This window comes from Choloepus didactylus, chromosome X (assembly GCF_015220235.1).
Source record: "Choloepus didactylus isolate mChoDid1 chromosome X, mChoDid1.pri, whole genome shotgun sequence".
Classification (NCBI taxonomy): domain Eukaryota; kingdom Metazoa; phylum Chordata; class Mammalia; order Pilosa; family Megalonychidae; genus Choloepus; species Choloepus didactylus.
The window spans coordinates 184,467,363-184,489,044 of NC_051334.1; positions in this window are offsets into that span (position 1 = coordinate 184,467,363).

Below are 21,682 nucleotides of genomic sequence, written 5' to 3' on the forward strand. Positions count from 1 at the left end.
CATTGACAGCTGACATAAATTCATTTACAGTGAAATATTCTAAGCCAAAAAGAAAAAAATCCTCTTTTTAAAAAGGGGGGTTTAAATATGGTTGGCGTTCTTATGATTCCTTTAATGCTTCTGGCTATTCCCAGAGGTTTTTTTCCTTTCTTTCTCTCATTTGATTCTTAGCACCCATTTAAGTTATGATGCTTCTAACCTAGTATGGTTTGTAAGCTTGCCCAGAAATAAGACCACTGTTGAACTACCACAAAAAGTATAAATGAATATTCTAATGCCACAATCTTTCCTGTTGCCTGTGGAGTCTCTGCTGAAATGAATCAACATTCGAACTCTAGGATGAGACAGAAAATGAAAGCATGTTGTTTGCCAGGACACTGTGGGGTTTATATTGATGTGTAACAAGTTGATATGGAACACTGGAATTTCATTCTATTCTGGTTTTGGTATTTTGGGGTTTTTTTTTCCTCCTTTTCTTTTGTAAAGGCAATTATCTGGTCCCAGGAAGGATCCTTCAGTTATATAAAATTTTGTTTTATGAAATGTCATGGCTCCATTCATAATTTTGTCTTGTTCTTTCAATTGATATACACGATTTTCAGAGCTCTTGTATTTGGAATGCTGGAAGGGCCTGGACTTTGAAATAGTGTCTTGTTTTTGTTGCTTTGGGTTTTGTTTTTGTTTTTGTTTTTGTTTTTAAACTAAAGCTATATAAAGCTTGTGAATTAAACAATAAATTTCTAAATTAAAAAAAAAACCCATAATGATGTAAAACTACATGCATAATAAAATGAATAACAAAAAGTAAAACAAAACAAACTCTTTTAATACCAGTGCTGGTGGAGATTTAAACAAATGGATCTCTGATTGTTCATAGCAACACAGAAGAGTAAAGTCATTCTTGGAAACAGATTTTCTTTTAGTTTTTAAAAACTTAAGCATACATTTCCTAGGTGACCCAACATCTCCACACCTTGATATTTTAACAAGTAAAAGGAAATTTATGTTCATACATATATCTGTATGCAAAGGTTCATAGCAGCTTTATTCATAAATAACAACAATGGGAAATAACTGAGATATCTTTTACCTATGACTGGAATTATAAGCAGAAATAATAATAATACCCAACTATTATTTCACACAAAAAAATATGGATGAGTCTCTGATGCATTTGTTATTTGAAATAATCCAGACCCAAGAGATAAATATAGCATGATTGTATTCACATAAAATTTTTAAAAAGGCAAAATATTCAGATGGAAAGTATATGAGTGGCTACCAGAGATTAGGATTAAATGGGGATTCAACTGAGACAGCATGATGAAGCAGTCTTTCGTATCACATCTTTGGTGCCGGATGAACAACTATATGCATTTTTCAAAATTCATAAAATGCTAAACTATAAAGGAATAGATTTATAGCATTCTAGTTTTTAAATGCCTATTTCCCATTATCAGTTGACAGGTAAGAGATTTGGGGTCTGGGGTTGAGAACAGGTTCTACAAAAAGGGAACAATACTCCACAGACAGAGGGAACACCATGACTACACTGAAAGAGGTTATCACCGTTTTGGTTAGGCAACTTTGGAAAAAAGCATGTGAATCCCAGAAGAAAATCAAAGGGAGGCATTTCACTAGGATGCTCAGTTCCTAGGTCTTGCCTCTGACAAGGCATCCAACAGAATTTCCCGAGGTTCCTGAGGTAGCCCAACACAGGGGGCTGACAACAAGTAGCTCCATGTGCTCTAGGGAACCAGCTCTTTTGCATGTCTCTGAACAACTGGTACCTCCGGTGCCATCACATATGTTGTCTTTGTCATGTGTTACTTGACTCACAGAAGTGCCAATTATATTTAATTATACGTGATTGCCACCGTCTGGAATAGAGTAGCACACACAGTAAGTCTAAAGTTGGTAGCCCTGCCAAAACACCCACTCATACACCTCTCAAGCATGTCTCAACATTTTCAGTTTCTGAGTAACACCAGGATTTTTCCAAAGGACTTGTGCAATACCCACCCCACTGCCTTTCCTCATTCATCCTTCCCTGAGTGCTCTCCCTTCTGCCTATGTTAAATGTTTTACATGAAAGCTTTCAGAAATGAGAAACATTAAGCTTCCCTCCTAGTTTCTCTAACTTACGGAAGAAATATTCTTGCATGTCTAATGCTGTTCCTTTTCCCACTACTATAAATAAAGTGTTAAGTTGTTTGCATTCCTGTGTTCCAATAGTTAAGTGAAAAATACATTCTATCTCACCAACCAAATCCTTGTAATGGTAGTTTGAAGCTGTTTGTACCCCAGAAAAACATGTTCTTAAAGCTAATCCATCCCTGTGGGTGTGAATCCATTGTAATTAGGGGCTTTTGATGAGGCTACTTCAGTTAAGATGTGACCCATCTCAGTCAGGATGGGTCTTAATCCTATTACTGGAGTCCTTGATAAGAAGAATGAAATTAGACAAAGAGAAAGAAAGCCAAGAAAGCAAGAAGCTGAAATCAATGAAACCTAGAAGAGAAAGGAGAGACAAGCAGATATTGCCATGTCCTTTGCCATATGACAGAGGAGCCAAGGATCACCAGCAGCTGGTTGTTGGGAAGAAAACATTGCCCTGATGATAGCTTGATTTAGACATTTTCCCAGACTCAAAACCATGCGTGAATAAATTCCCATTGTTTAAGCTGAACCACTCCATGGTGTTTGCTTTGAGCAGCCTAGGAAACTAAAACACGTGTCACACAAAAATCTGAATCCCTCTACTTCAGAACCACAGATAATCAGTGAAAACACACAGGATCCTGGAACCAAAGAAGGGGATATAATAAACAGGTGGTGGGAGGGAGAGAGCAGAAATCCCTTTCCCTTCTCAGACCATTGAGTGAAAAAGCTCATTTTATTTAACATAAGTGATCTAAAATACACAAAATGATTTTGGCGCAAAGGTATGACCACCTTAAATTCCTCACAGCTCCTGGATTTTATGAGCCATTCCTTGGAAGCAAGATTGTTATGAGCATGTTTTTGCATTTTTACATTCTGAAGCACCTGCTGCTCATTGCTTATATTTCCCTTTAAAAGCTTAGCTTGGGGCACCAATATTTAGTGAAACAAAATGAAGAATTGATGCCAGAGTCTAGGGATTCAGAGAGGTTTTGGGTCCACAAGGGCATTAGTTTTTTCTGGATGATATTATTCTATGTCTTGATATTTTGTGTGTTACACAAAATTTACATTTATCTAAACTCTCAGAATTGTTCACTAAAATATATTATTATATATATTGATATCTTTAACTGTTAAAACAAGACATACACCCATGAGAATTTGGAAGGAAGTCCAATTGTGAATGTTCCCAGTCTTTTTAGTTGGACTTAGTTTTAGAACTTGGGAAGTAGTAACTGAAAGTTATTTTAATTAGAGAATTGGGAAAATCTGGAAAACATCATACCCAGTTTTATAAGTTTTGTTGAAACAGCAGTGAAGGCAAGGTTATGGAAATAATCTGGTTGTCTTCAAATCTTGAAACATTTCCTTCTTTAATCAGAAAAAAAATGCATGCTCTACATACATATAGCTGCAGGAAGTCACACAGTCTCCCAAAGATTACTGACATTTCCAAGAAGACTTAAATTCTCCTCATCATCAATGGCACCCATATTACTCTTCTCAACTGAAATTATTAAGACCCACTGGCCAGTTTGCATCTCTATTTTCTCTGTGCAACTTACTCAAAAAAAGGAAGCACCATCATCCCCTCCATTACTCATAGGAGATAAAATCAATCCTAATAGAGATGGGACCAATCATGTAGACATGAAGCTCTGTTATCAGAGAGCTTGATGGCAATCTGTCCATAAAATCTATCCATCATTCATTCTTTGCCAACATGTTATCTTGTGCTGGACCTTTCTTTGTTCAGTATATTTGGAAGGCAGAGGCACAGGCATCAGCCATCATAGCCATCATGGCCATATAATGGTTTTAGGTTGGTAGAAGATAGCAAATTAGTTTCATTCTCCAGAATGAATACCTGTTCATAGACATTATCAATTTAACAGGCAGCTGCAACTTCTACAAGGCAAGAAATCATGTCAGTCAGTCTCTAAGCTGGATCTATCATATCAAGAAAAATCAGTAGAGACAAAAAGATAATGTAAAATGCCTTCTATTACTTACCGTGATATTTTGGATATTTTGAAACCTCCTAGGGAAGAGAAAGCTCCCCTACCTCAAGCATCAAGGCAAGTGCCATTTTTTTTTTTTAATTTTCATCATCTTCTATTCTCTTCTCTTAAAGATATATATTAAAAGAGGCCTCTTTGTCTGTGTGCTCCTTTCTCCTTCTCATCTCTTAAACCACAGTGCCTCAATATTTCTCTGAATCTTCAGAACAAAATCCCATAGAACCAGATGGAATTGTGTAGACTAGAGGCAGTTATGGATAGCAAGAAAAGAAGACTAGACAAAACTGTGATTCCCTTTAATTGCCAAGGAAGAGGGGAAGTCTTGAAGCATTAGGAGACTGCAGATTGGTTCTCTTCCTTAGTACTTTATTCAAATAGTGCCTGCTCAGAGAAGACCCTTTGGCCACTCTAGTTCAAATTGTAACCCCTCTGCCTCTCTGTATCACTACTGCACAATGCACTTTGTTTCCAATAGCATTTAGGGTTACTGCACATAGTTCCCAGTCTACTCATTTGTTAGCTATTATCTATTTGCCCTAGCAGCTTAGCAGCTTCTTGAGGACAGGGACATTTGTCTCTCTTGATGTCCTGCTGTAATGTCAGCACCTCTAATATGGCCTGGCATATAATATGTGTGTGGCAAACTTTGCTGAACAAAACAGTGGATATTTTATCTAATCTCAGTTTCCTGGTCCATATCCAATCTGTGGTTGTCAGTGTCCTGTGCAAATGTTGGAACTATTCAAACACATGTTGAAATACCAATATAAAGCTCAACAGGGAACCTAAGTTGGATTACACTTGTTGAATACAGAAAGCACCATATTGACTGAGTCTCATTATTGTCTAAATCATTGGGTTTTATTTAGCAGAATTTAGGAAAAGCTGTATCCCCTATGCAAGACTGCTTCTCCTTTTGGTTACAACTCTTTAGGTTAAAGTGTTATAGCCCTCCAACTTCCATGTTGATTAAGTAAGAAGGAGCTCAATTATGTGAGAGACAAAGGACTTTGAACTGCAGAAGTATAGGGATATGAGGAGCATTAGGGAATTTGAAAGCCTAATGGGGAAACCTTGAAAATGGTGAGAATAGGTTAACAGATTTGGGGGGTGGGGTTAGCAATAGGCTGTGCAAAAAGGAAAAATATTCCACATACAGACAGGAACACCATAATCATATTGAAATTCTTGTTCCAATTTTACTCAGGCAATGCTGAGAAAGATATGATCCTAGAAGAAACTCAATAAGAATATTTTAAAGAGGAAATTCAGTTCCTAGGACTTGCCTCTGAAAAGTCACATTAGAGAGTTTCCTGAGATAGCCCAGCAATGGGAGCTGACACGGAGGTGGAGGTGGAGTGTCATACCTGTGCTCTAGGGAAAGCAGCCATCTGTATGCCCTTGAGCATCCCCAATGTACCCCCAGTGTCATCACATATGTGGTCCATGTCATGCATTATTCCACCCACAGAGTTGCCAATCATATTTAGTTACACATGATTGTCACTCAGTGGAGTAGAGTACCACACACAGCATGTCTGAAGATGGCAGCCCTGCCAAGCACCCACTCGTGCACCTTGCAAAAAACCCTGCAATATTTTCAAGTACTGAGTGGCCACCAGCATTTATCCAAAAGGCCTGGCAGCACCCACCACACTGCCTCTCCTCATCCATCCCTCCCTGACTGCTGTTCTCTCCTGATGTGTTGCAGGTTTTTCATGCTAGTTTTCAGAACTGAAAACCATTAAGCCTTCTACGTAGTTTCTCTTGCTTGTGGAAAAGATCCTTTTATGCCTTATTGTGTTACTTTTCCAAATGTTATAAATAAAGCATCAACAAATGAATTGTTTTCCCCAGAACCAAAAGTAAAGCAGAAAATACACTCCATGTCACCAACCCTGGCTTTGTCACTCAAAGTTCTGAGTCCCTCTCTCTGAGTTACATCAAATCCAAAACCAAGAATAAACAGTTAAATACAAGATCCTGGAGGTAAAGAAAGAGAGAATAACTCCTGGGTGGTGGGATGGGGAGAAAAAATCCCATTTCTTCTCCAGATGCTTGATTTAAAAAGCCTGCTTTACTTAACAATGGGGATGTAGAAACAGAAATTGACCTTAGTGCCTAAGGATGCCCTTATACTCCTCTCAGCTCCTGGGTTTTCTGAGACTTTTTTCTTGTGCAAAGGTTGTTGTGAGCATGTTTTTGAATGTTTCATTATGAGACATACACTATGAGGTACACTCCTTTCTCTTGACAATCTGAGGCTGTACACAAAAATGTAGGGACACAAAAATGGAGAATGGTTGCTAGATGCTATGTATTATGGGATTGAGGTGAAGGTGGCCAATGAGATGGGTTACCATCTCCCCTTAGCTTCTTGTCAAGGGCTACAGTATCTTCCTGAGAGTAGCAGGCCACCATGATTTTTCATTTGATCCTCACTCTGGATTTTTGTTGCAGAGGCAATATACCACATGTGTGGTAAGAAGACAAAATCTCTGTTCCCACACCCAGTCCCCCCATCATAGGGTGGAGTCTCTACTTCAGGTGTGAAAAGGTGAGCATACTGGGACCCTGATCACACTCTCCCAGATTTATCATTGTGTGGAGGTGTTATGGGTTAATTGTGTCTTTCCAAATAGATTTGTTGAGTTTGTGACCTTATTTGGAAATAGGGTCATTTCAAATGGAGTTAGTTAAGTTAAAATGAGACCAAACCAGGTTAATGTGGGCCTTAATCCAAAATGACTGATGTCCTTATGAGAAGATTAAATTTGAACACATGGACAGAAAGACTCAGGAGGGGATTACCCCATGTGAAGAGACAGAGACAAAGAAAGAAGAAATCCATGTGATCACAGAGGCAGAGATGGAATTATGCCACAACCAAAGGAACATCAAAGATTCCCAGCCACTGCCAGAGGTCAAAAAAGAATCATGTAACTTCCATACAGACTTAAGAGGGATCATGATCATTATGACACTTTGATTTTGAGACTTCTAGCCTCCAGAATCAAGACAATAATTGTCTGCTATTTTAAACTACCAAGTTTGTGGTACTTTATTACAGAAGCCCTAGGAAACTAAGACAGACAGTAACTTTAACTCATTTTTCACTTGAATTAGTACACTAAAATAGTACAGCCAAGTTAATAAAAAGAATAAGCAAACAGCAACAACAATCCCTGGGAGGGGATTGGGTATCAAGATGTGCTGCAATATATTTTCTAAAAATTTGAGTTTTCAAGAAATATTACAAGATCTGTAAATAAAGCAAAAATGTGACCCTTGCATAAGAAAAAAGTAGACCAAAGAAATTTTCCGTGAGAGGGCCCAGATGTCATACATAATAGACAAAGACTTTAAAGCAACCACATTCAAAGAACTAAAACTACATTTATAGAGGTAAATGAAGGTATTATGGAAATTTTTCATCAAAAGAATATGTCAACAAAGAGGTAGAAATTATTTTAAAAATGGAAACTCTGGGGTTATAAAATACAATAACTGAAATTTCTTCAGTTTTTTATAAATTTAAACATAAAATTACTATGTGACTCAGCAATAGCACTCCCAGCTATATACACAAATTAAATGAAACTTGTGTTCACATATATCTTTGTATCAAATAGTTGACAGCAGTTTTATTCACAATCAACAAATGAAAACAACCCAGAAGTCTTTCACTTGTGATTGGAATATTACTCAGCAATAAAAAATACAAAATATAGATTCACTGAAAAACATGGATGAATCTTAAGCACACTTAGTTTAGTGAAGAAGCCAGACCAAAGAACTACATGTTGTGTGATTGCCTTTATATGATATTCTGGAAAAGACAAAATAGAAATATGGAAAGTATAACAGTGGTTGCAGGGGTAAGGTTGGAGTTGGGTTGACAACAAGGGGCAGCATGAGGAAGTCTGTGTGGTGATAGCACTCTGCTTTACCATGACCTAAGTGGTGGTAAACAAATATATGCTTTTTAACCCCATACAACTGTGTACCATAAAGGAACAGTTTTGTGTTATCTTTTTATTCTTATTTTTTGGGATCAGTGTCCTAAGAAGAAAATTCTGTTTCTGCTACACTCTCTGGAAATCAGTGAAGACCTTGGAGCATGAGGCTCTTTTATATTCTGGGTGCATTAAAAAACAAACAAAACCAAAGCAACCAACCAAACGATAACTCAAAATGAAAATAAGAAAATATGAAAAGATACATCTGCACACTAACCCCACAAATAAAATACCCCCAAAAATGAGTGTCCCCAAAAGCACACATCATAACATAAACCAAAGAAATAAAATAAAATAAAATAAACCTCAAAATTAAAGCACACTGACCAGTAAACATAGATGGAGCGGCCTGATGGTAAGAGACAAGGGAGAGCAGGCTTTCACCTCTTTGGAACTAAATTTTTTCAAAGGCTTGAAGTTGGCTGATACATATGGCTTTTTAATACAGACACTATGCCCCTAAATGAGGCTTCCAATTCAACACCCTGATCAGAATTATAGGAGGGAGGAAACAGTTTATTTACCTTTGTCCAACACAAGGGTATGCAATGTGTGTCTTGCTCCCCAGATACCTCTTCACTTCAAATGATGTTATGCATCTCTGCAAAAACAAAAGATACAAAATATTAGGAAAAAAAGGAAAGCATATCAAAGAGTAAACTCTTATCAGGGTATTACTCATAACTGTAATAATTTGGTGACTTACAGAGGGAAGATTAAAAGGTATTTTTGAAAGAATGAGTATCTTATAGGACATGAAGAAAGAAAGAGCTTCAATACTGGACAATCAAAATGCTTTTGGTTTGAATAGGGTCAGTTTCTGAGAAGCAGGAAGGAATTTGGGAAGGCCTAAGGAGAAGCCTCGAAAATAGTGAGGGGAGCTAATAGGTGAGAACAGGTTAATGGATTTGGGGGTTGGGGTTGGGAATAGGTTCTACCAAAAGGAAAAATATTCCACAAGCAGAGAGGAACACCATGACCACACTGAGAATCCTTTTCCCATTTTGAGGAGGCAATCCTAGAAGAAAATCAATGAGAGGCTTTTCCCAGGAGAGAATCCAGGGAGATTCAGTTCCTATGTTTTGTCTGTGAGAAGGCATCTAAGAAAGTTCCTTGAGGAAGCCCAGCCCTGGGGACTCACAAGGGATAGTTCCATGTGCTCTAGAGAATCAGCCTTCTGCACGCCCCTGAACACCCCCCAGTGCCCTTGCATGTGTTGTATTTGTCATGCGTTACTTCACTCACTAAGATGTCAGTCATATTTAATTACACATGATTGCCACCCTCTGGAGTACAGTACCACACACAGCATATCTAAAGTTGGCAGCCCTACCAAAAACCAACTCATGCACCATTCAAACACCCCCCTACCATCGCTTTCAAGTTTTGAGTGGCACCAGCATTTGTCCAAAGGACCTGTGCAGTCCGCACCTGACTCCATTTTCTTATTCACCCCTTCCTGAGTACTGACCTCACTGTACATGTTGAACATTTCACATGGCAATTTTCAGAAAGGAGAATGATTAAGCCTTCATTTTAGTTTGCTGCTCATGGAAGAAATATATTTGCATGCCTTACTCAATGCTTTTCCTTATTTCAAATAAAGCACTAAGATGTTATTTGTATTTTCTGGTTCCAATAATGAAGCAGAAAATACATTCCATTATACAATCCCATCCTTTCCAACTAAAGATCTGAGTTCTTCTACCTGAGCTGCTTACCTCAACTCCAAATCTATAAAAGAAACAGTGAAAGGACAGGATCCTGGAAGTAAAGGAAAGAATAATCAGTGGGTGGTAGGATGGAGAGAGCAATGGCACTTTGCTCTCAGACACTGAAATGAAAAAAATACCTTTACTTAACAAGAGTGATGTGCCATAGTCCTTTTAGCTTCTGAGTTTTCTGAAACTTTTCATTTTTCCATTCTGAGACATATGCTATGAAGTGCCTACGTTTCCCTTGAAAATCTTAGCCTAGACACAAAAATATCAGTACACAAATATGATGAGTGGACACCAGAGTCTAAGCACGGTGGGAGGATTTGTCCTCCAAAGAGGAGGGTAAGATTATTCAAGTGATAATACTAATCTATTTCTAGATGCTTTCACCATTACACAAAATTTACATTTACCTAAATTTGCAAGTCTTCAGTAAAATATATATTTTATTGCATATAAATAAATATCTAACATGCAAGTGTGTGTGTATGTATAAAGAAAATGTCCTAAGAGAAGTGGGAAGGATGTTCAGGTGATAAGATGGCCAGTCTCATATTGGACTTTAAATTCTAAATTAAAGATTTAGAAAAGTCTTTTTGAAAGGGAGGTGGGAAAATTTTAAAAACACGACATCTCATTTTATAGGTTTCCACTGATAAAACACTGAAGACTCTAATGAAGGAAGTCATCTGGATGACTTCAAGTCTTGAAACATTCCTTCTTTAGTAGGAAAAATGTATGCCCAGTATTAAGCTAGCTGCAGGAAACACCACATTTTCCCAAAGATTGCCAACATTTCTAAAAAGCACAAATTCTCCTCCTCATCATTTGACTTCCTACTCCTTTTCCCATGTGAATTTCTTAAGGTACACTGGACACTTTATATCTCTGTTATCTCTGTGCAGTTTGCCTCAGTGAGGGAACACTACTCCCCCCCCTGCATTTTCCATGAGAGATAAACTAAATTATGGTAGATAGGGTCGTATTCTTCTGTAGACATCACAGAGCTGAGGAATCTCTGTTATCAGAGATTCGGGATACAATCTGTCCATACAATTCAAACTTTACTCTTACCAGCACATTGACTTGTGCTGACTCATTCTCTATTCAGCCTTGTATGAACTTAGATGCACAAGTACCAGCCATCACGGCTATGTATTGGTTTTAGGTAGGTAGACGATAGCCAGTAGGATTCACTCCACCTGTGCATAGACACTGTCAGTGTAACAAGCAGCTGCATCTCCTATAAAGGCTGGGAGGTGGATATGGATAGCGAGAAAGATGCACAAGTAAAGCTGAGATTCCTTTTCATTGCCAGGGAAGAAGGGAAGTCTTGGAACCTGGGAGGCTGGAGATTGATTCTTCTCCTTACCTCATAGAGTCCTTATTCAAATAGTGCCTGCTCCAGAGAAGACCCCTTGTCCATTCTATTTCAAACCATAACCCCTCCCTCTCTCTGTATCACTACTCCATCCTCAATGCACTTTGTTTCCAATAGCACTTCAGGTTTTGGCACATAATTCATAGTGTACTCATTCATTAGCTATTGTCTATTTGCTCTAGCAGCATGCCAGTTTCTTGAGGACAGGGATATTTGTCTCTCTTGTTGTCTTGAAGTAATGGTGGCATCTCTAATATGGCCTGGCATGTAGTGTGCATGTGGTAGATTCTGGTGAACAAATCAATGGATGTTCCATCCATTCTTAGCTCCTAGTGCCATGTCCCATCTGTGGTTTTCAGATGTCCTGTGGGAATGTGGGACTTTTCCAAACCTATGTTCATATCCCAATACAGACCTCAGCAGAGAACAACGTTGCTTTTATGAAAATAGAGTGGGATAGTACATATTGGCTGTAGAGCAAAGAATGTTGGTTGAGTTTCACTGATGTGTAAATCATGGGGTTTAAGCAGAATTTATGAAGAGCTAATCCTAAGTGCAAATTGCTTTTTGTTTTGGTTGTAACTTCTTAAGATAAATGGTTATAGAATAAGGAAGGACCCATTTGGGGAAATTTTCCTCAGGGAGCTCAGTCCTTGTCTTGCATTTGAAGATATGCTAATGGAAATTTTCTGAGGTGGCCCAGTACAGAAGGGTGGGTTCCTGAGCATAAGGAGGTACAGCTCTGTGCTTGCAACTCCACTCCTCCTGAAGGCCACTACAGACATTTTACTTCTTGAGCATTACTATACACAGAAAGGCATGCTTCATAATAGAATATACCTTAATTATTCATTCTTAAGTATGGCACTGCACACAACATGGTTGAAGGGAGCATCCCTGCCTAATCCAGCTCTACAATATAGTTTTCCTCACACTTGTCCAACCCCTTTGCCTACAAAATGGCATGACGTCTGTATTTATCATTTTTCCATGAGACCATGGCATTGACCACCCTATTGCCCTCCAAATTCCACATCTCTATGAGTAAGGATCCCTTCACATGCTCTATGTCTCTTTGGATTATTTTCATGCCCATTGACAACAAACCTCTTCCTGTTTTCTCTTCCTCGTTTGCTATGTATATATCTCCATTCTCTCTAACCTGTTGATTTTCAAGTTGTAGGAACAGAGGATTGAAAATATTTGCTTTCCTCCAAAATAAACCAAATAGAATCAAGGCAACCCAAACATAAACAAAGCAAAACAACAACAACACACTGCCAAAAACTTTCACACACTTCAGTACCACAAAATTCTCCCATTATAAATCCACATACAATTAGTGAAAACAAGCTAAAATCCCTAAGAATAGAAGGGGAGATCAGTAAATGGGCAGAAACACTGAGAGGACAGAAACCCCATTTCCTCCTAAATCCCATTGGAGAGGACTGACTATTAAATTTTTCACTGTTGAATTCGAAGCAAGAGATGTGTTTAGATTTAAGGATTGACCTTTTCCTCGTCTCAGATCTAGATTTTTTTTCAGATCTTAATCAGAGTTCTGGTTGTTGACAGGATATTTTCCAACCTTTCCATTCTGACAGAAGGTCTCTAGCACTCTGACTCTTCCTTGACCATCTGAATCTGACAGGATTTGGAAGAGAATATGTGAAGGAGATAGCTGTTCCCAAACCAGACATTGAAAAATAGATTCAGAGCTCTGTTACACAAATTCTCCTCTCTCTTGAGGAGAGAGAGGAAAGAGGATTTAGGATGAAGCCCCTGGCTTAATTACTTGACATAGAGAGAGAAAAGAAGACACAGGAAAGGGATATTTAAACCAGACCTTCTGTAGCCTTCCAGAATCTGGCTTCTTCCTTTATTTCAATATAAAATGAAATATTTATCCAAATATAAACCATCTCTGATTCAAGTATCTGATTTGAAATAAGTTTGTCATGGACAAGATCCACATGGCCTTTTCCAGCTCGACAGTCTTTTACTGGTACTTAGTTTCCACCTTGGCTATGCCATGTAGCCAAATATCTCTATATAAGTAAGTATAATGGTGCAGAGGGGTAACTCCCACATGGAGAACAAAGTAAAATCTGCATCACTTAGTGTTTGGGTGTTTGGGCCTGCTCCAAACCAGGGAAGAATGAGTAAAGTAATATTTCCCACACAATGCAAAATGGTAAAGCCATTCAAGAAACTAGATTTTTTTTTTCAGTTTGCTAGGTATTTTCACAAGTAAAAATGAACTTATTTTCACACATATATCTGTATGCAAGGGTTTACAGCAGCTCTATTCATAATTGCAACAATGGTACACAAGCCAGATAACCTTTCCCTTTTCCTGGAATTCTACTAACTAATAAAAAGAAACAGACTTGATTCTTTTCTGTCTGTCTCTCTCTCTCTCTCTCTCTCTCTCTCTCTCTCTCTCTCTCTCTCCCCCCCCCCCTCTCCCTCTCTCTCTCTCCCCACCACCCCTCTGGGTTAGAAAAGTATAGCATATAAGCAAAACCAAAGATACATAACTTTTAAAAGTGACAGCAAAAAAAATAAAAAGCGATGGCAAAGAAAAGATTCTGGGTCCTATAAAAAATCCTAATAAATTGGTGACTAATACATGATTCAAAGATATTTTTAAAGAATAAGTATTTTTATAGACCTATTAAGAAAGAAGGAGGTTCAAAACCTGAGAGACAAAAGACTATGGGTTATAGAAGGGTAGGGATCTGAGAAGCAAGAAACAACTTGGAGAGGCTTAAATTAGAAGCCTTGAAAATTATGATGGTATCTGATAGGTGAAAATAGGTTAATGGATTTGGAGGTTGAGACTGAGAATAGGTTGTGAAAAAGGGAGAAATACTCCATAGGCAGAGAGGTACACCATGGCTACAACGAAAGTCTTACTCACATTTGGATCATGCAACTTTGGGGAAAGATATATGGATTCCAGAAAAAACTAAAAGGTAGGCTTTTCCCCTGGGGCTTCTGCTCCTTGGTCTTGCTTCTGAGGAGGCACTTAAAGGAGTTCCCTGAGTTAGCCCAGCACTGAGGCTTTAGGGAGAGTGTATACCTGTGCTCTAAAGAACCACCCTTCTGCATGCACCTGAACAACCCCAATGTACCTCCAGTGCCAAATGCATATGTTGCACGTCATGTGTTACTCCACTCACAGTTGTGTCGATCGTCTTTAATTATACATGATTGCCACACTCTCGAGTAGGGTACCACACACTGCATTTCAAAAGTCGGCAGCCCTGCCAAACACCCACTCATGTACCTTTCAAACACTGAACCCCCAAAGTTTTCAGGCTGTGAGTGGCCACCTGCATGGACTCAAAGGACTGTGTAGCACCTGCCTCATTGCCTTTTCTCTTCCATCCCTCCATGAGTGCTGTCCCCTTCTCACACATTGCAGGTTTTAAATGGAAGTTTCCAGAAAGGAGAAAAGTTAACCTTTCCTCCTAGTTTCTCTTGCTTATGGGAGAAACATATTTCCACACTTTATCCTGTTCCTTTCCCCATTATTACAAATAAAGCATTAATACATGGTTTGCATTCCCTAGAACCAATAGTTTAGCTGAAAATGCACTCCTTCTCTCTAATCCCACCCTGTCACCAAAAGATACAAATCCCTCTACCTGGGTTAGTAACACCAAATCCAAAACAACAGAAAAAGTAGTGACAGCATTCAGGATCCTGGAAGAAAATACGGGGAGAATAATCAGTGGGTCGTGGGATGGAGAGGGCAAAATTTTGTTTCAGACAAGAGTGAGCTACAAGACCAAAAATGTGCTTGGCACAAAGGAATGCCTTCATGCTCCTCTCAGCTCTTGAGTTTTCTGACTCTTTCCCCAGAAGCAAAGTTGGTGTGAGCAAGTTTTTGCATTTTTTCATTCTGAGATGCATGATATGAGATGCTTGCATTTCTCTTGACAAACTAAGCCCCAGGACACAAAAGTATAGGGACACAAAATTATGAATGGGTGTCAGAGTCTCTGGATTCAAAGTTTTAAGCCAAAAGGGCTGGTAGGGTTTTTTGATGTGATTATACAATTTGATATCCTGATTGTTGTCATTGTTATACAAATTTTAAATTTATGTAAACTGGAAGCATTGTTCACTATAGAGAACATATATTGCATATAAATTAATGTCATAACATATTTAAAATAAAGGGATTTTTGTATTGTACCATTTTGAGAACCTTCTCATTTCTTTCTGAATATGTTTTTCATATATTTTCTTTGTGGTTATTAAGGGGTTAAAATTTATCATCCTAAATCTATAACATTTGATACCAACTTATCTTCAATATTTTTGATATTTGATACCAACTTATCTTCAATAGCATACACATACACTGTTCATACATACCTCCACTTTTCCACCTCTTTTTGTACTTGTTACAAATTATGTCTTTGTATTTTTAAAATAAAAATAAAATACCTTGTATTTTTAAACCCAAGATTTATCATTATTTTCATACATTTGCATTTTAAAAACTGTAAGAATATTTCCATACCAAAAAATACAATACAATAGTACTGGCATTTATAATTACCATATAGTTATCTTTACCAAAGATCTTTATTTTTTATGCTGCTTTAATCCACTGTCTAGTGTCCTTTCTTTTTAGTCTGAGCTACTCCCTTTAGCATTGCTTGTAGGACAGGTCTAGTGGTGATGAACTCTCTAGCATCTGTTTATCTGAGGATATCTTAATCTTTCCCTCATATTTGAAAAAAAGTCTTGCTGGATATAAAATTATTGGCTGGCAATTGTTTTCTTGCAGCACCTTAAATATTTTGTCCTGCTACTTTCTTGCCTCCATGGTTTCTGATCAGAAATCAGCAATTAATCTTGTTGGGATTCCCTTGTATGTAATTCTGTACTTTCCTCTTGGAGCTTGCAGAACTCTTTCCTTGTCCTTGGCATTGGGCAGTTTGATTACTATGTGTCTGGGCATGGTTTTCTTTGAGTTTATCCTGTATGAGGTTTGCTGGGCATTTTGAATATATATATATATATATATATATATATATATATATATATATTCATGATTTTTGTTTAATTTTGGTAGTTATCTTCCATTATTTCTTCAAATATTCCTTCTGCCTCTTTGTTTCTTTCTTCTCCTTTCGGGAGTAACGTAATGAGTATATTAGTACACTTGATGGTATACCACAGGTCTCTTAGACTCTGTTTGCTCTTTTTTATTCTTTTTTCTTTTTACTACTAGCCTGAATCATTTCAATTGTCTTATGTTTAAGGTCACTGATTCTTTCTTCTGCCAGCTCCAATCTGCTACTGAAACCATCTAGGGAATTTTTCATTTCAGTTATTGTAGGCTTCAATTCCAGTATTTACCTTTGGTTCCATTGAGAATCTCAAAGAGATTCCCATATCATTCATTCATTGTTTTCCAAATATCCTTTAATTCTTTCTCTGAGTTTTCCTTTATCTCCTTGAGTATATTAAGGATCATTCTTTTAAAGTCTTTGTCTGGTATATCCAATATCTGGTCCTCTTCATTGTTAGTTTCTGGGTTTTTATCTTGTTCCTTTGGATGGGCCATAATTTCTTGTTTCTTTGTATGTCTTATAATCTTTTGTTCATATTATACATTTTAATATTTTAAAGTGTTAACTCTGAGATTTAGCCTCTGAGCTGTCTGTTCCTTATGTTTGTATCCAGCTGGTAATATGATAGAGATTTTCTTGAGCACCAGGGATAACCACAACAAACAAACCAAAGCAAAAAGCTCCTTTCACAGTTTTTGCAAATTATCTGTTTTGGCTGCAGGTCTCCTTCAGAGCTTACTCTCCTATTATGAAGATCAGCTTGAGGGAAATGCCCCCTCTACTCCTCCAGAAATAGACCTTCACCCCCTCTTGGGTGCTCCACTGTTTGATTTGATGCAGTTAGTCCCTTGACCCAGCCTGCCTTGACCCAACTGTTTCTCACATTGCTCCAGCATTTTGCAAGCTTCTTCTCTGCCCCTAGGACAACCTCAGGGAGGGCAAAACTGAGACAAGCTTCTAGGTTCAGTCTTGCAGACTTCTATGTGATAGTCTGGAACTGCCCTACAGGCACCCTCTTATGAGCACAGGGTTACTCTGACCCTTCTGGAACAAGATCAGAGACATAATGGGAGTATATGCTTGCTCCACCCCACATTGGGGAGGAGGTGAAGGAGAGGCCAGTAAGAGCATCAGGAGCTTCTCCTATTGCTAATAAATCTGTGTTTTCTTGATTAGGCACCACCCAGTTACTGCAGCACTTTAACTGTTTTCCATAGTTTTGAGGAAGGGTAATGGTCTTTAAGACCCTTCTGCCTCTTTTGCCAGAGGGGGTTTGGAAAGATGGCAGCCCTCACAGCCAGACCTCATTGATCTGAAGTAGTTTATCATAAGTAGTGAGCAGTGAGCAGCCCACACACACCCACAGTTTAAAGCAGGCACTGACATAAGAATTGAGGATCAGAAAAGACAAAATTAAAAACTTTTGTGCATCAAAAGATTTTGTGATGAAAGTACAATGACAACCTAAGAATGGGAGAAAATATTTGGAAACTACATATTCAGTAAGGATTTGATATCCAGAATATATAAAGAAATCCTACGACTCAACAGCAAAAAGACAAATAACCAAATTTAAAAATGGGCAGACAACTTGAACAGACATTTCTCCAAAGAAGATATGCAAGTGGTCAAAAGCATGTGAATAGATGCTCAACATCTTTAGCCATTAGGGAAATGCAAATCAAAACCATAATTACATGGTATTTTACACCCTCTAGAATGGCTACTGTTAGAAAATGGACAACTATAATAATTGGAGAGGATATAAAGGAATAGGAACACATTCATTGTTGGTGGAAATGTAAAATGGTGCAGCCACTATGGAAAACAGTTCAGCAGGTCCTCAGAAAGTTAACTATAGAATTACCATATGACCTGGCAATCCCACTTCTAGGTATACACCCCAAAAAATTGAAAGCAGGGACTCAAACGGATATTTGCACACAAATGTTCATAGCAAAATTGTTCATATTTGCTAAAAGTTGAAAGCAACCCAAGTGTACAAACCAATGAATGGATTAACAAAATGTGGTATATATATATATATATATATATATATATATATATATATATAGAATGAAATGTTATTTATCTGTTTAAAGGAATGATGTTCTGATATATGTGTTAATATGGATGAACACTGAAGATATATTGAGTGAAATAAGTCAGGCAAAACATTTTGTATGATCTCATTGATATGAAATAATTATAATAAGAAAATTCATAGAGTCAGAAACTAGAATATAGGTTACTAGGGGCTAAAGTGGGGATAGGGAATGGAGAGTTAATCCTCAATTGGTACAAAGTTTCTGTTTGAGTGATGGAAAAGTTTTGGTAATGGATGGTGGTGATGGTAGCACAGCATTGTGAATGTAATTAACAGAACTGAATTATATATTTGAATGTAGATAAAAGGGGACATTTTAGGTTGTGTATATGTTACTAGAACAAAAATTGAAACAGAAACAAAAAACAAAGGATGATGTAACACAAATATGTCAACCATGGTCTATAGTTAATAGTACAATTATACTAACATTATTTCATCAATTGTAACAAATGCACCAGAATAATTCAATGTATTAACAATAGTGGGATTATATGGGAACTCTGTATTTCTGCAAGATTTTTCTGTAAACCTAGAACTTGTCTAATAAAAAAATAAAAAGGGCTTAAGAGAATTTGAATGGAATTTAAGGTGAGATTTTCCTTTTATCAAGGAAGAATGAAATTATTTTTTTAAATAAGGAAGCATGAAAATTTGGAAAAATGATACCTGGTTTTTTAAGTTTATATTGGTAAAACAATGATGTCTACAGTGAAGTGACTATCTGGGTGCCTTCAATTCTTGAAACCTTTTTTCTTTAATAGAGAAAACATGTGTCCAGTATTCACATGGTGCCTTGAAGCCCCACATTTTCCCAAAGACTTCCAGCATTTCCAAAAAGACTTAGATTCTCCTTATCATTATTGGTGCCCATATTCTTCCATCCAACTGAATTTGTACTTCATGTTTCTATTTTCTCTGTGTAGCTTAACCCAAATGAGGAAACACTACTTTCTCCTGCATTCCCTTCAGAGATAAAATAAATTTTAGTAGAGAGGTTACTTAGACCTGATGCAGCACCGTTATCAGAGAGTTTGACTGAAATTCATCCATACAATTCAACCTTCATTCTTGCCAATGTATTGTATCTCTTGTCCTGTAGTAATGGCAGCACATTTAATATGGCCTGGTATAAAGCATGTGTGGTGAATTTAACACAACAGTGAATATTCCTGTGTGTGGTGAATTTAACACAACAGTGAATATTCCATCTATTCTCAGCTCCAAGGTCCATGACCAATCTGTGGTTGTCAATGTCCTATGCAAATGTGGGACCTATCCAATAACATGCTGAAATCTCAACACAGAGCTCAACAGGGAAGCCTGTCATTCTTATGTAGAGGGAGGTGGATTATACTTGTTGAGTGTAGAAAGCAACATGTTGACTGAATCTCATTATTGTCTAAATCATGGGATTTTGCTTAGCAGAATTTAGGAAAAGCTATATTCCCAGTGCAAAACTGCCCTCTTTTTGGTAATATCTCTTTAGGATAAAAGCTTATAGAGCACTGAATGACCTATTTAAGAGAAATTTTCCTTAGGAATGTCCATCCTTATGCTCCTGAAAATTAGCTGAGGTAGCCCAGCACTGAAGGGTGGGTTCCTAATTTAAGAGTGGTCAGCTCTCTGCCAGCAGCTCCACCTGCCCCCTCCCAAGGCACAGACATTGTAGTCCTTGAGCATTACTCTACTCAGAAAGGCACACGTCGTATTTTACTGTGTATGAATAGCACTCTCCTAAGTAAAGCACTGCACACAGCATGGTTGAAGGTAGAATCAAGGTCCAATCCACCCCAAACAATATAGGAAACCTGCCCAATCCGCCCCCAGCCCCCACCACCATGGCATTATATTGCTCATTTTTATATAAGAACGTGGCATTGCTCAACCTATTGCCACCAGCACCACCCCCAACTTCCATGTGTCCCTGAGTAGGATCCCTTCACTTCCTCTGTTTCCTTGGATGGTTTTCATGCCCAAGAGAGAAGACTCTTCTGTCGTTTCTTTCTCATTTATTAAGAAACAGCTTCATTGTGTCTAACCGTTTGACTTTAAATTTTTAATAACTGAATACTAAAAATGTGGTCTCTCCCAAAGTAAATCAAATCAAACTAAAACAAAATCAAATCAAACCAAACAAAAAACTGCAAAAACAAAAGTCCAAAACATTGCCACACCCTTCAGCATCCCAAAATTCCTTCATTCCAAATCAACATAAAATTGGTATAAGCACACTAAAACCCCTAGAAAGAAAATGGGAGATTTATCCATGGGTGCAAATATTGAGAGGGCAGAAATCCCATTTCTATCTAGATCCCATAGGAAGAAGCTGACAACCAAACTTTAGATGATTGAATTCCAAGAGAGAGATGGGCTTAGATACTAGAATTGCCCTTTTCTTCTTCTCAGATCTGTATTTTTTTCAGCACTTGATCAAAGATCTGTTTGTTGATAGTATATTTTCCTGGCTTTCCATTCTGAGACACAAGCCTCCAGCACTCTATCCCTTGACCAAGTGAAACTGACAGAAGTTGGAAGAGAGTATGTAAATGTGATAGTTGATTCCAAACCAGACATAGACTTAGAGAATGGGAGCCAGTTTATTCAAGTTCTTAGGGACATGAGGGAAAGATGATTTAGGAGAAAGGACCACAAGACTTTCCATGGGGAGAAAAAGGAATTATCAGAAGAGACATATAAATGGACCTCCCCAAGTCCTTCAGTATCCAGGGTTCTCCTTGTCTTTCAATAGCCTTAAAAATGAGTCAAGTTCCCATCTAACAAACCTGCTAGAAGTTTCACATCTTCCATGAGTATATGAGCCAACTGTAACTCAAATATTAGATTTGTGATAAAATGCTTTCTATGACCAAAATCCCTGTGGTCTCTTCTAGCTCTGACAGTTTCCTGACTGGTACTTATTTCTTACTCTGGTATACCCTGCAGCTGGTTATCACAGTATAATCAAGAGCAATGGAAAAGAGAGAGAGCTCCCCCAAGGAGAAAAAAGAAAAAAATCTTCATCCCTTTGTTTTTGTCATTAGGCAGGAAGAGTGAGAATTCAGGGGATTCTTTGGAGCATCCAGTTGAGGACTGAACCAAACTATGGAGAAACTTGGGTGTTTGGAATCCACCACAGAGCTTGGAAGAAAGAATAAAGTGATATATCCCAGG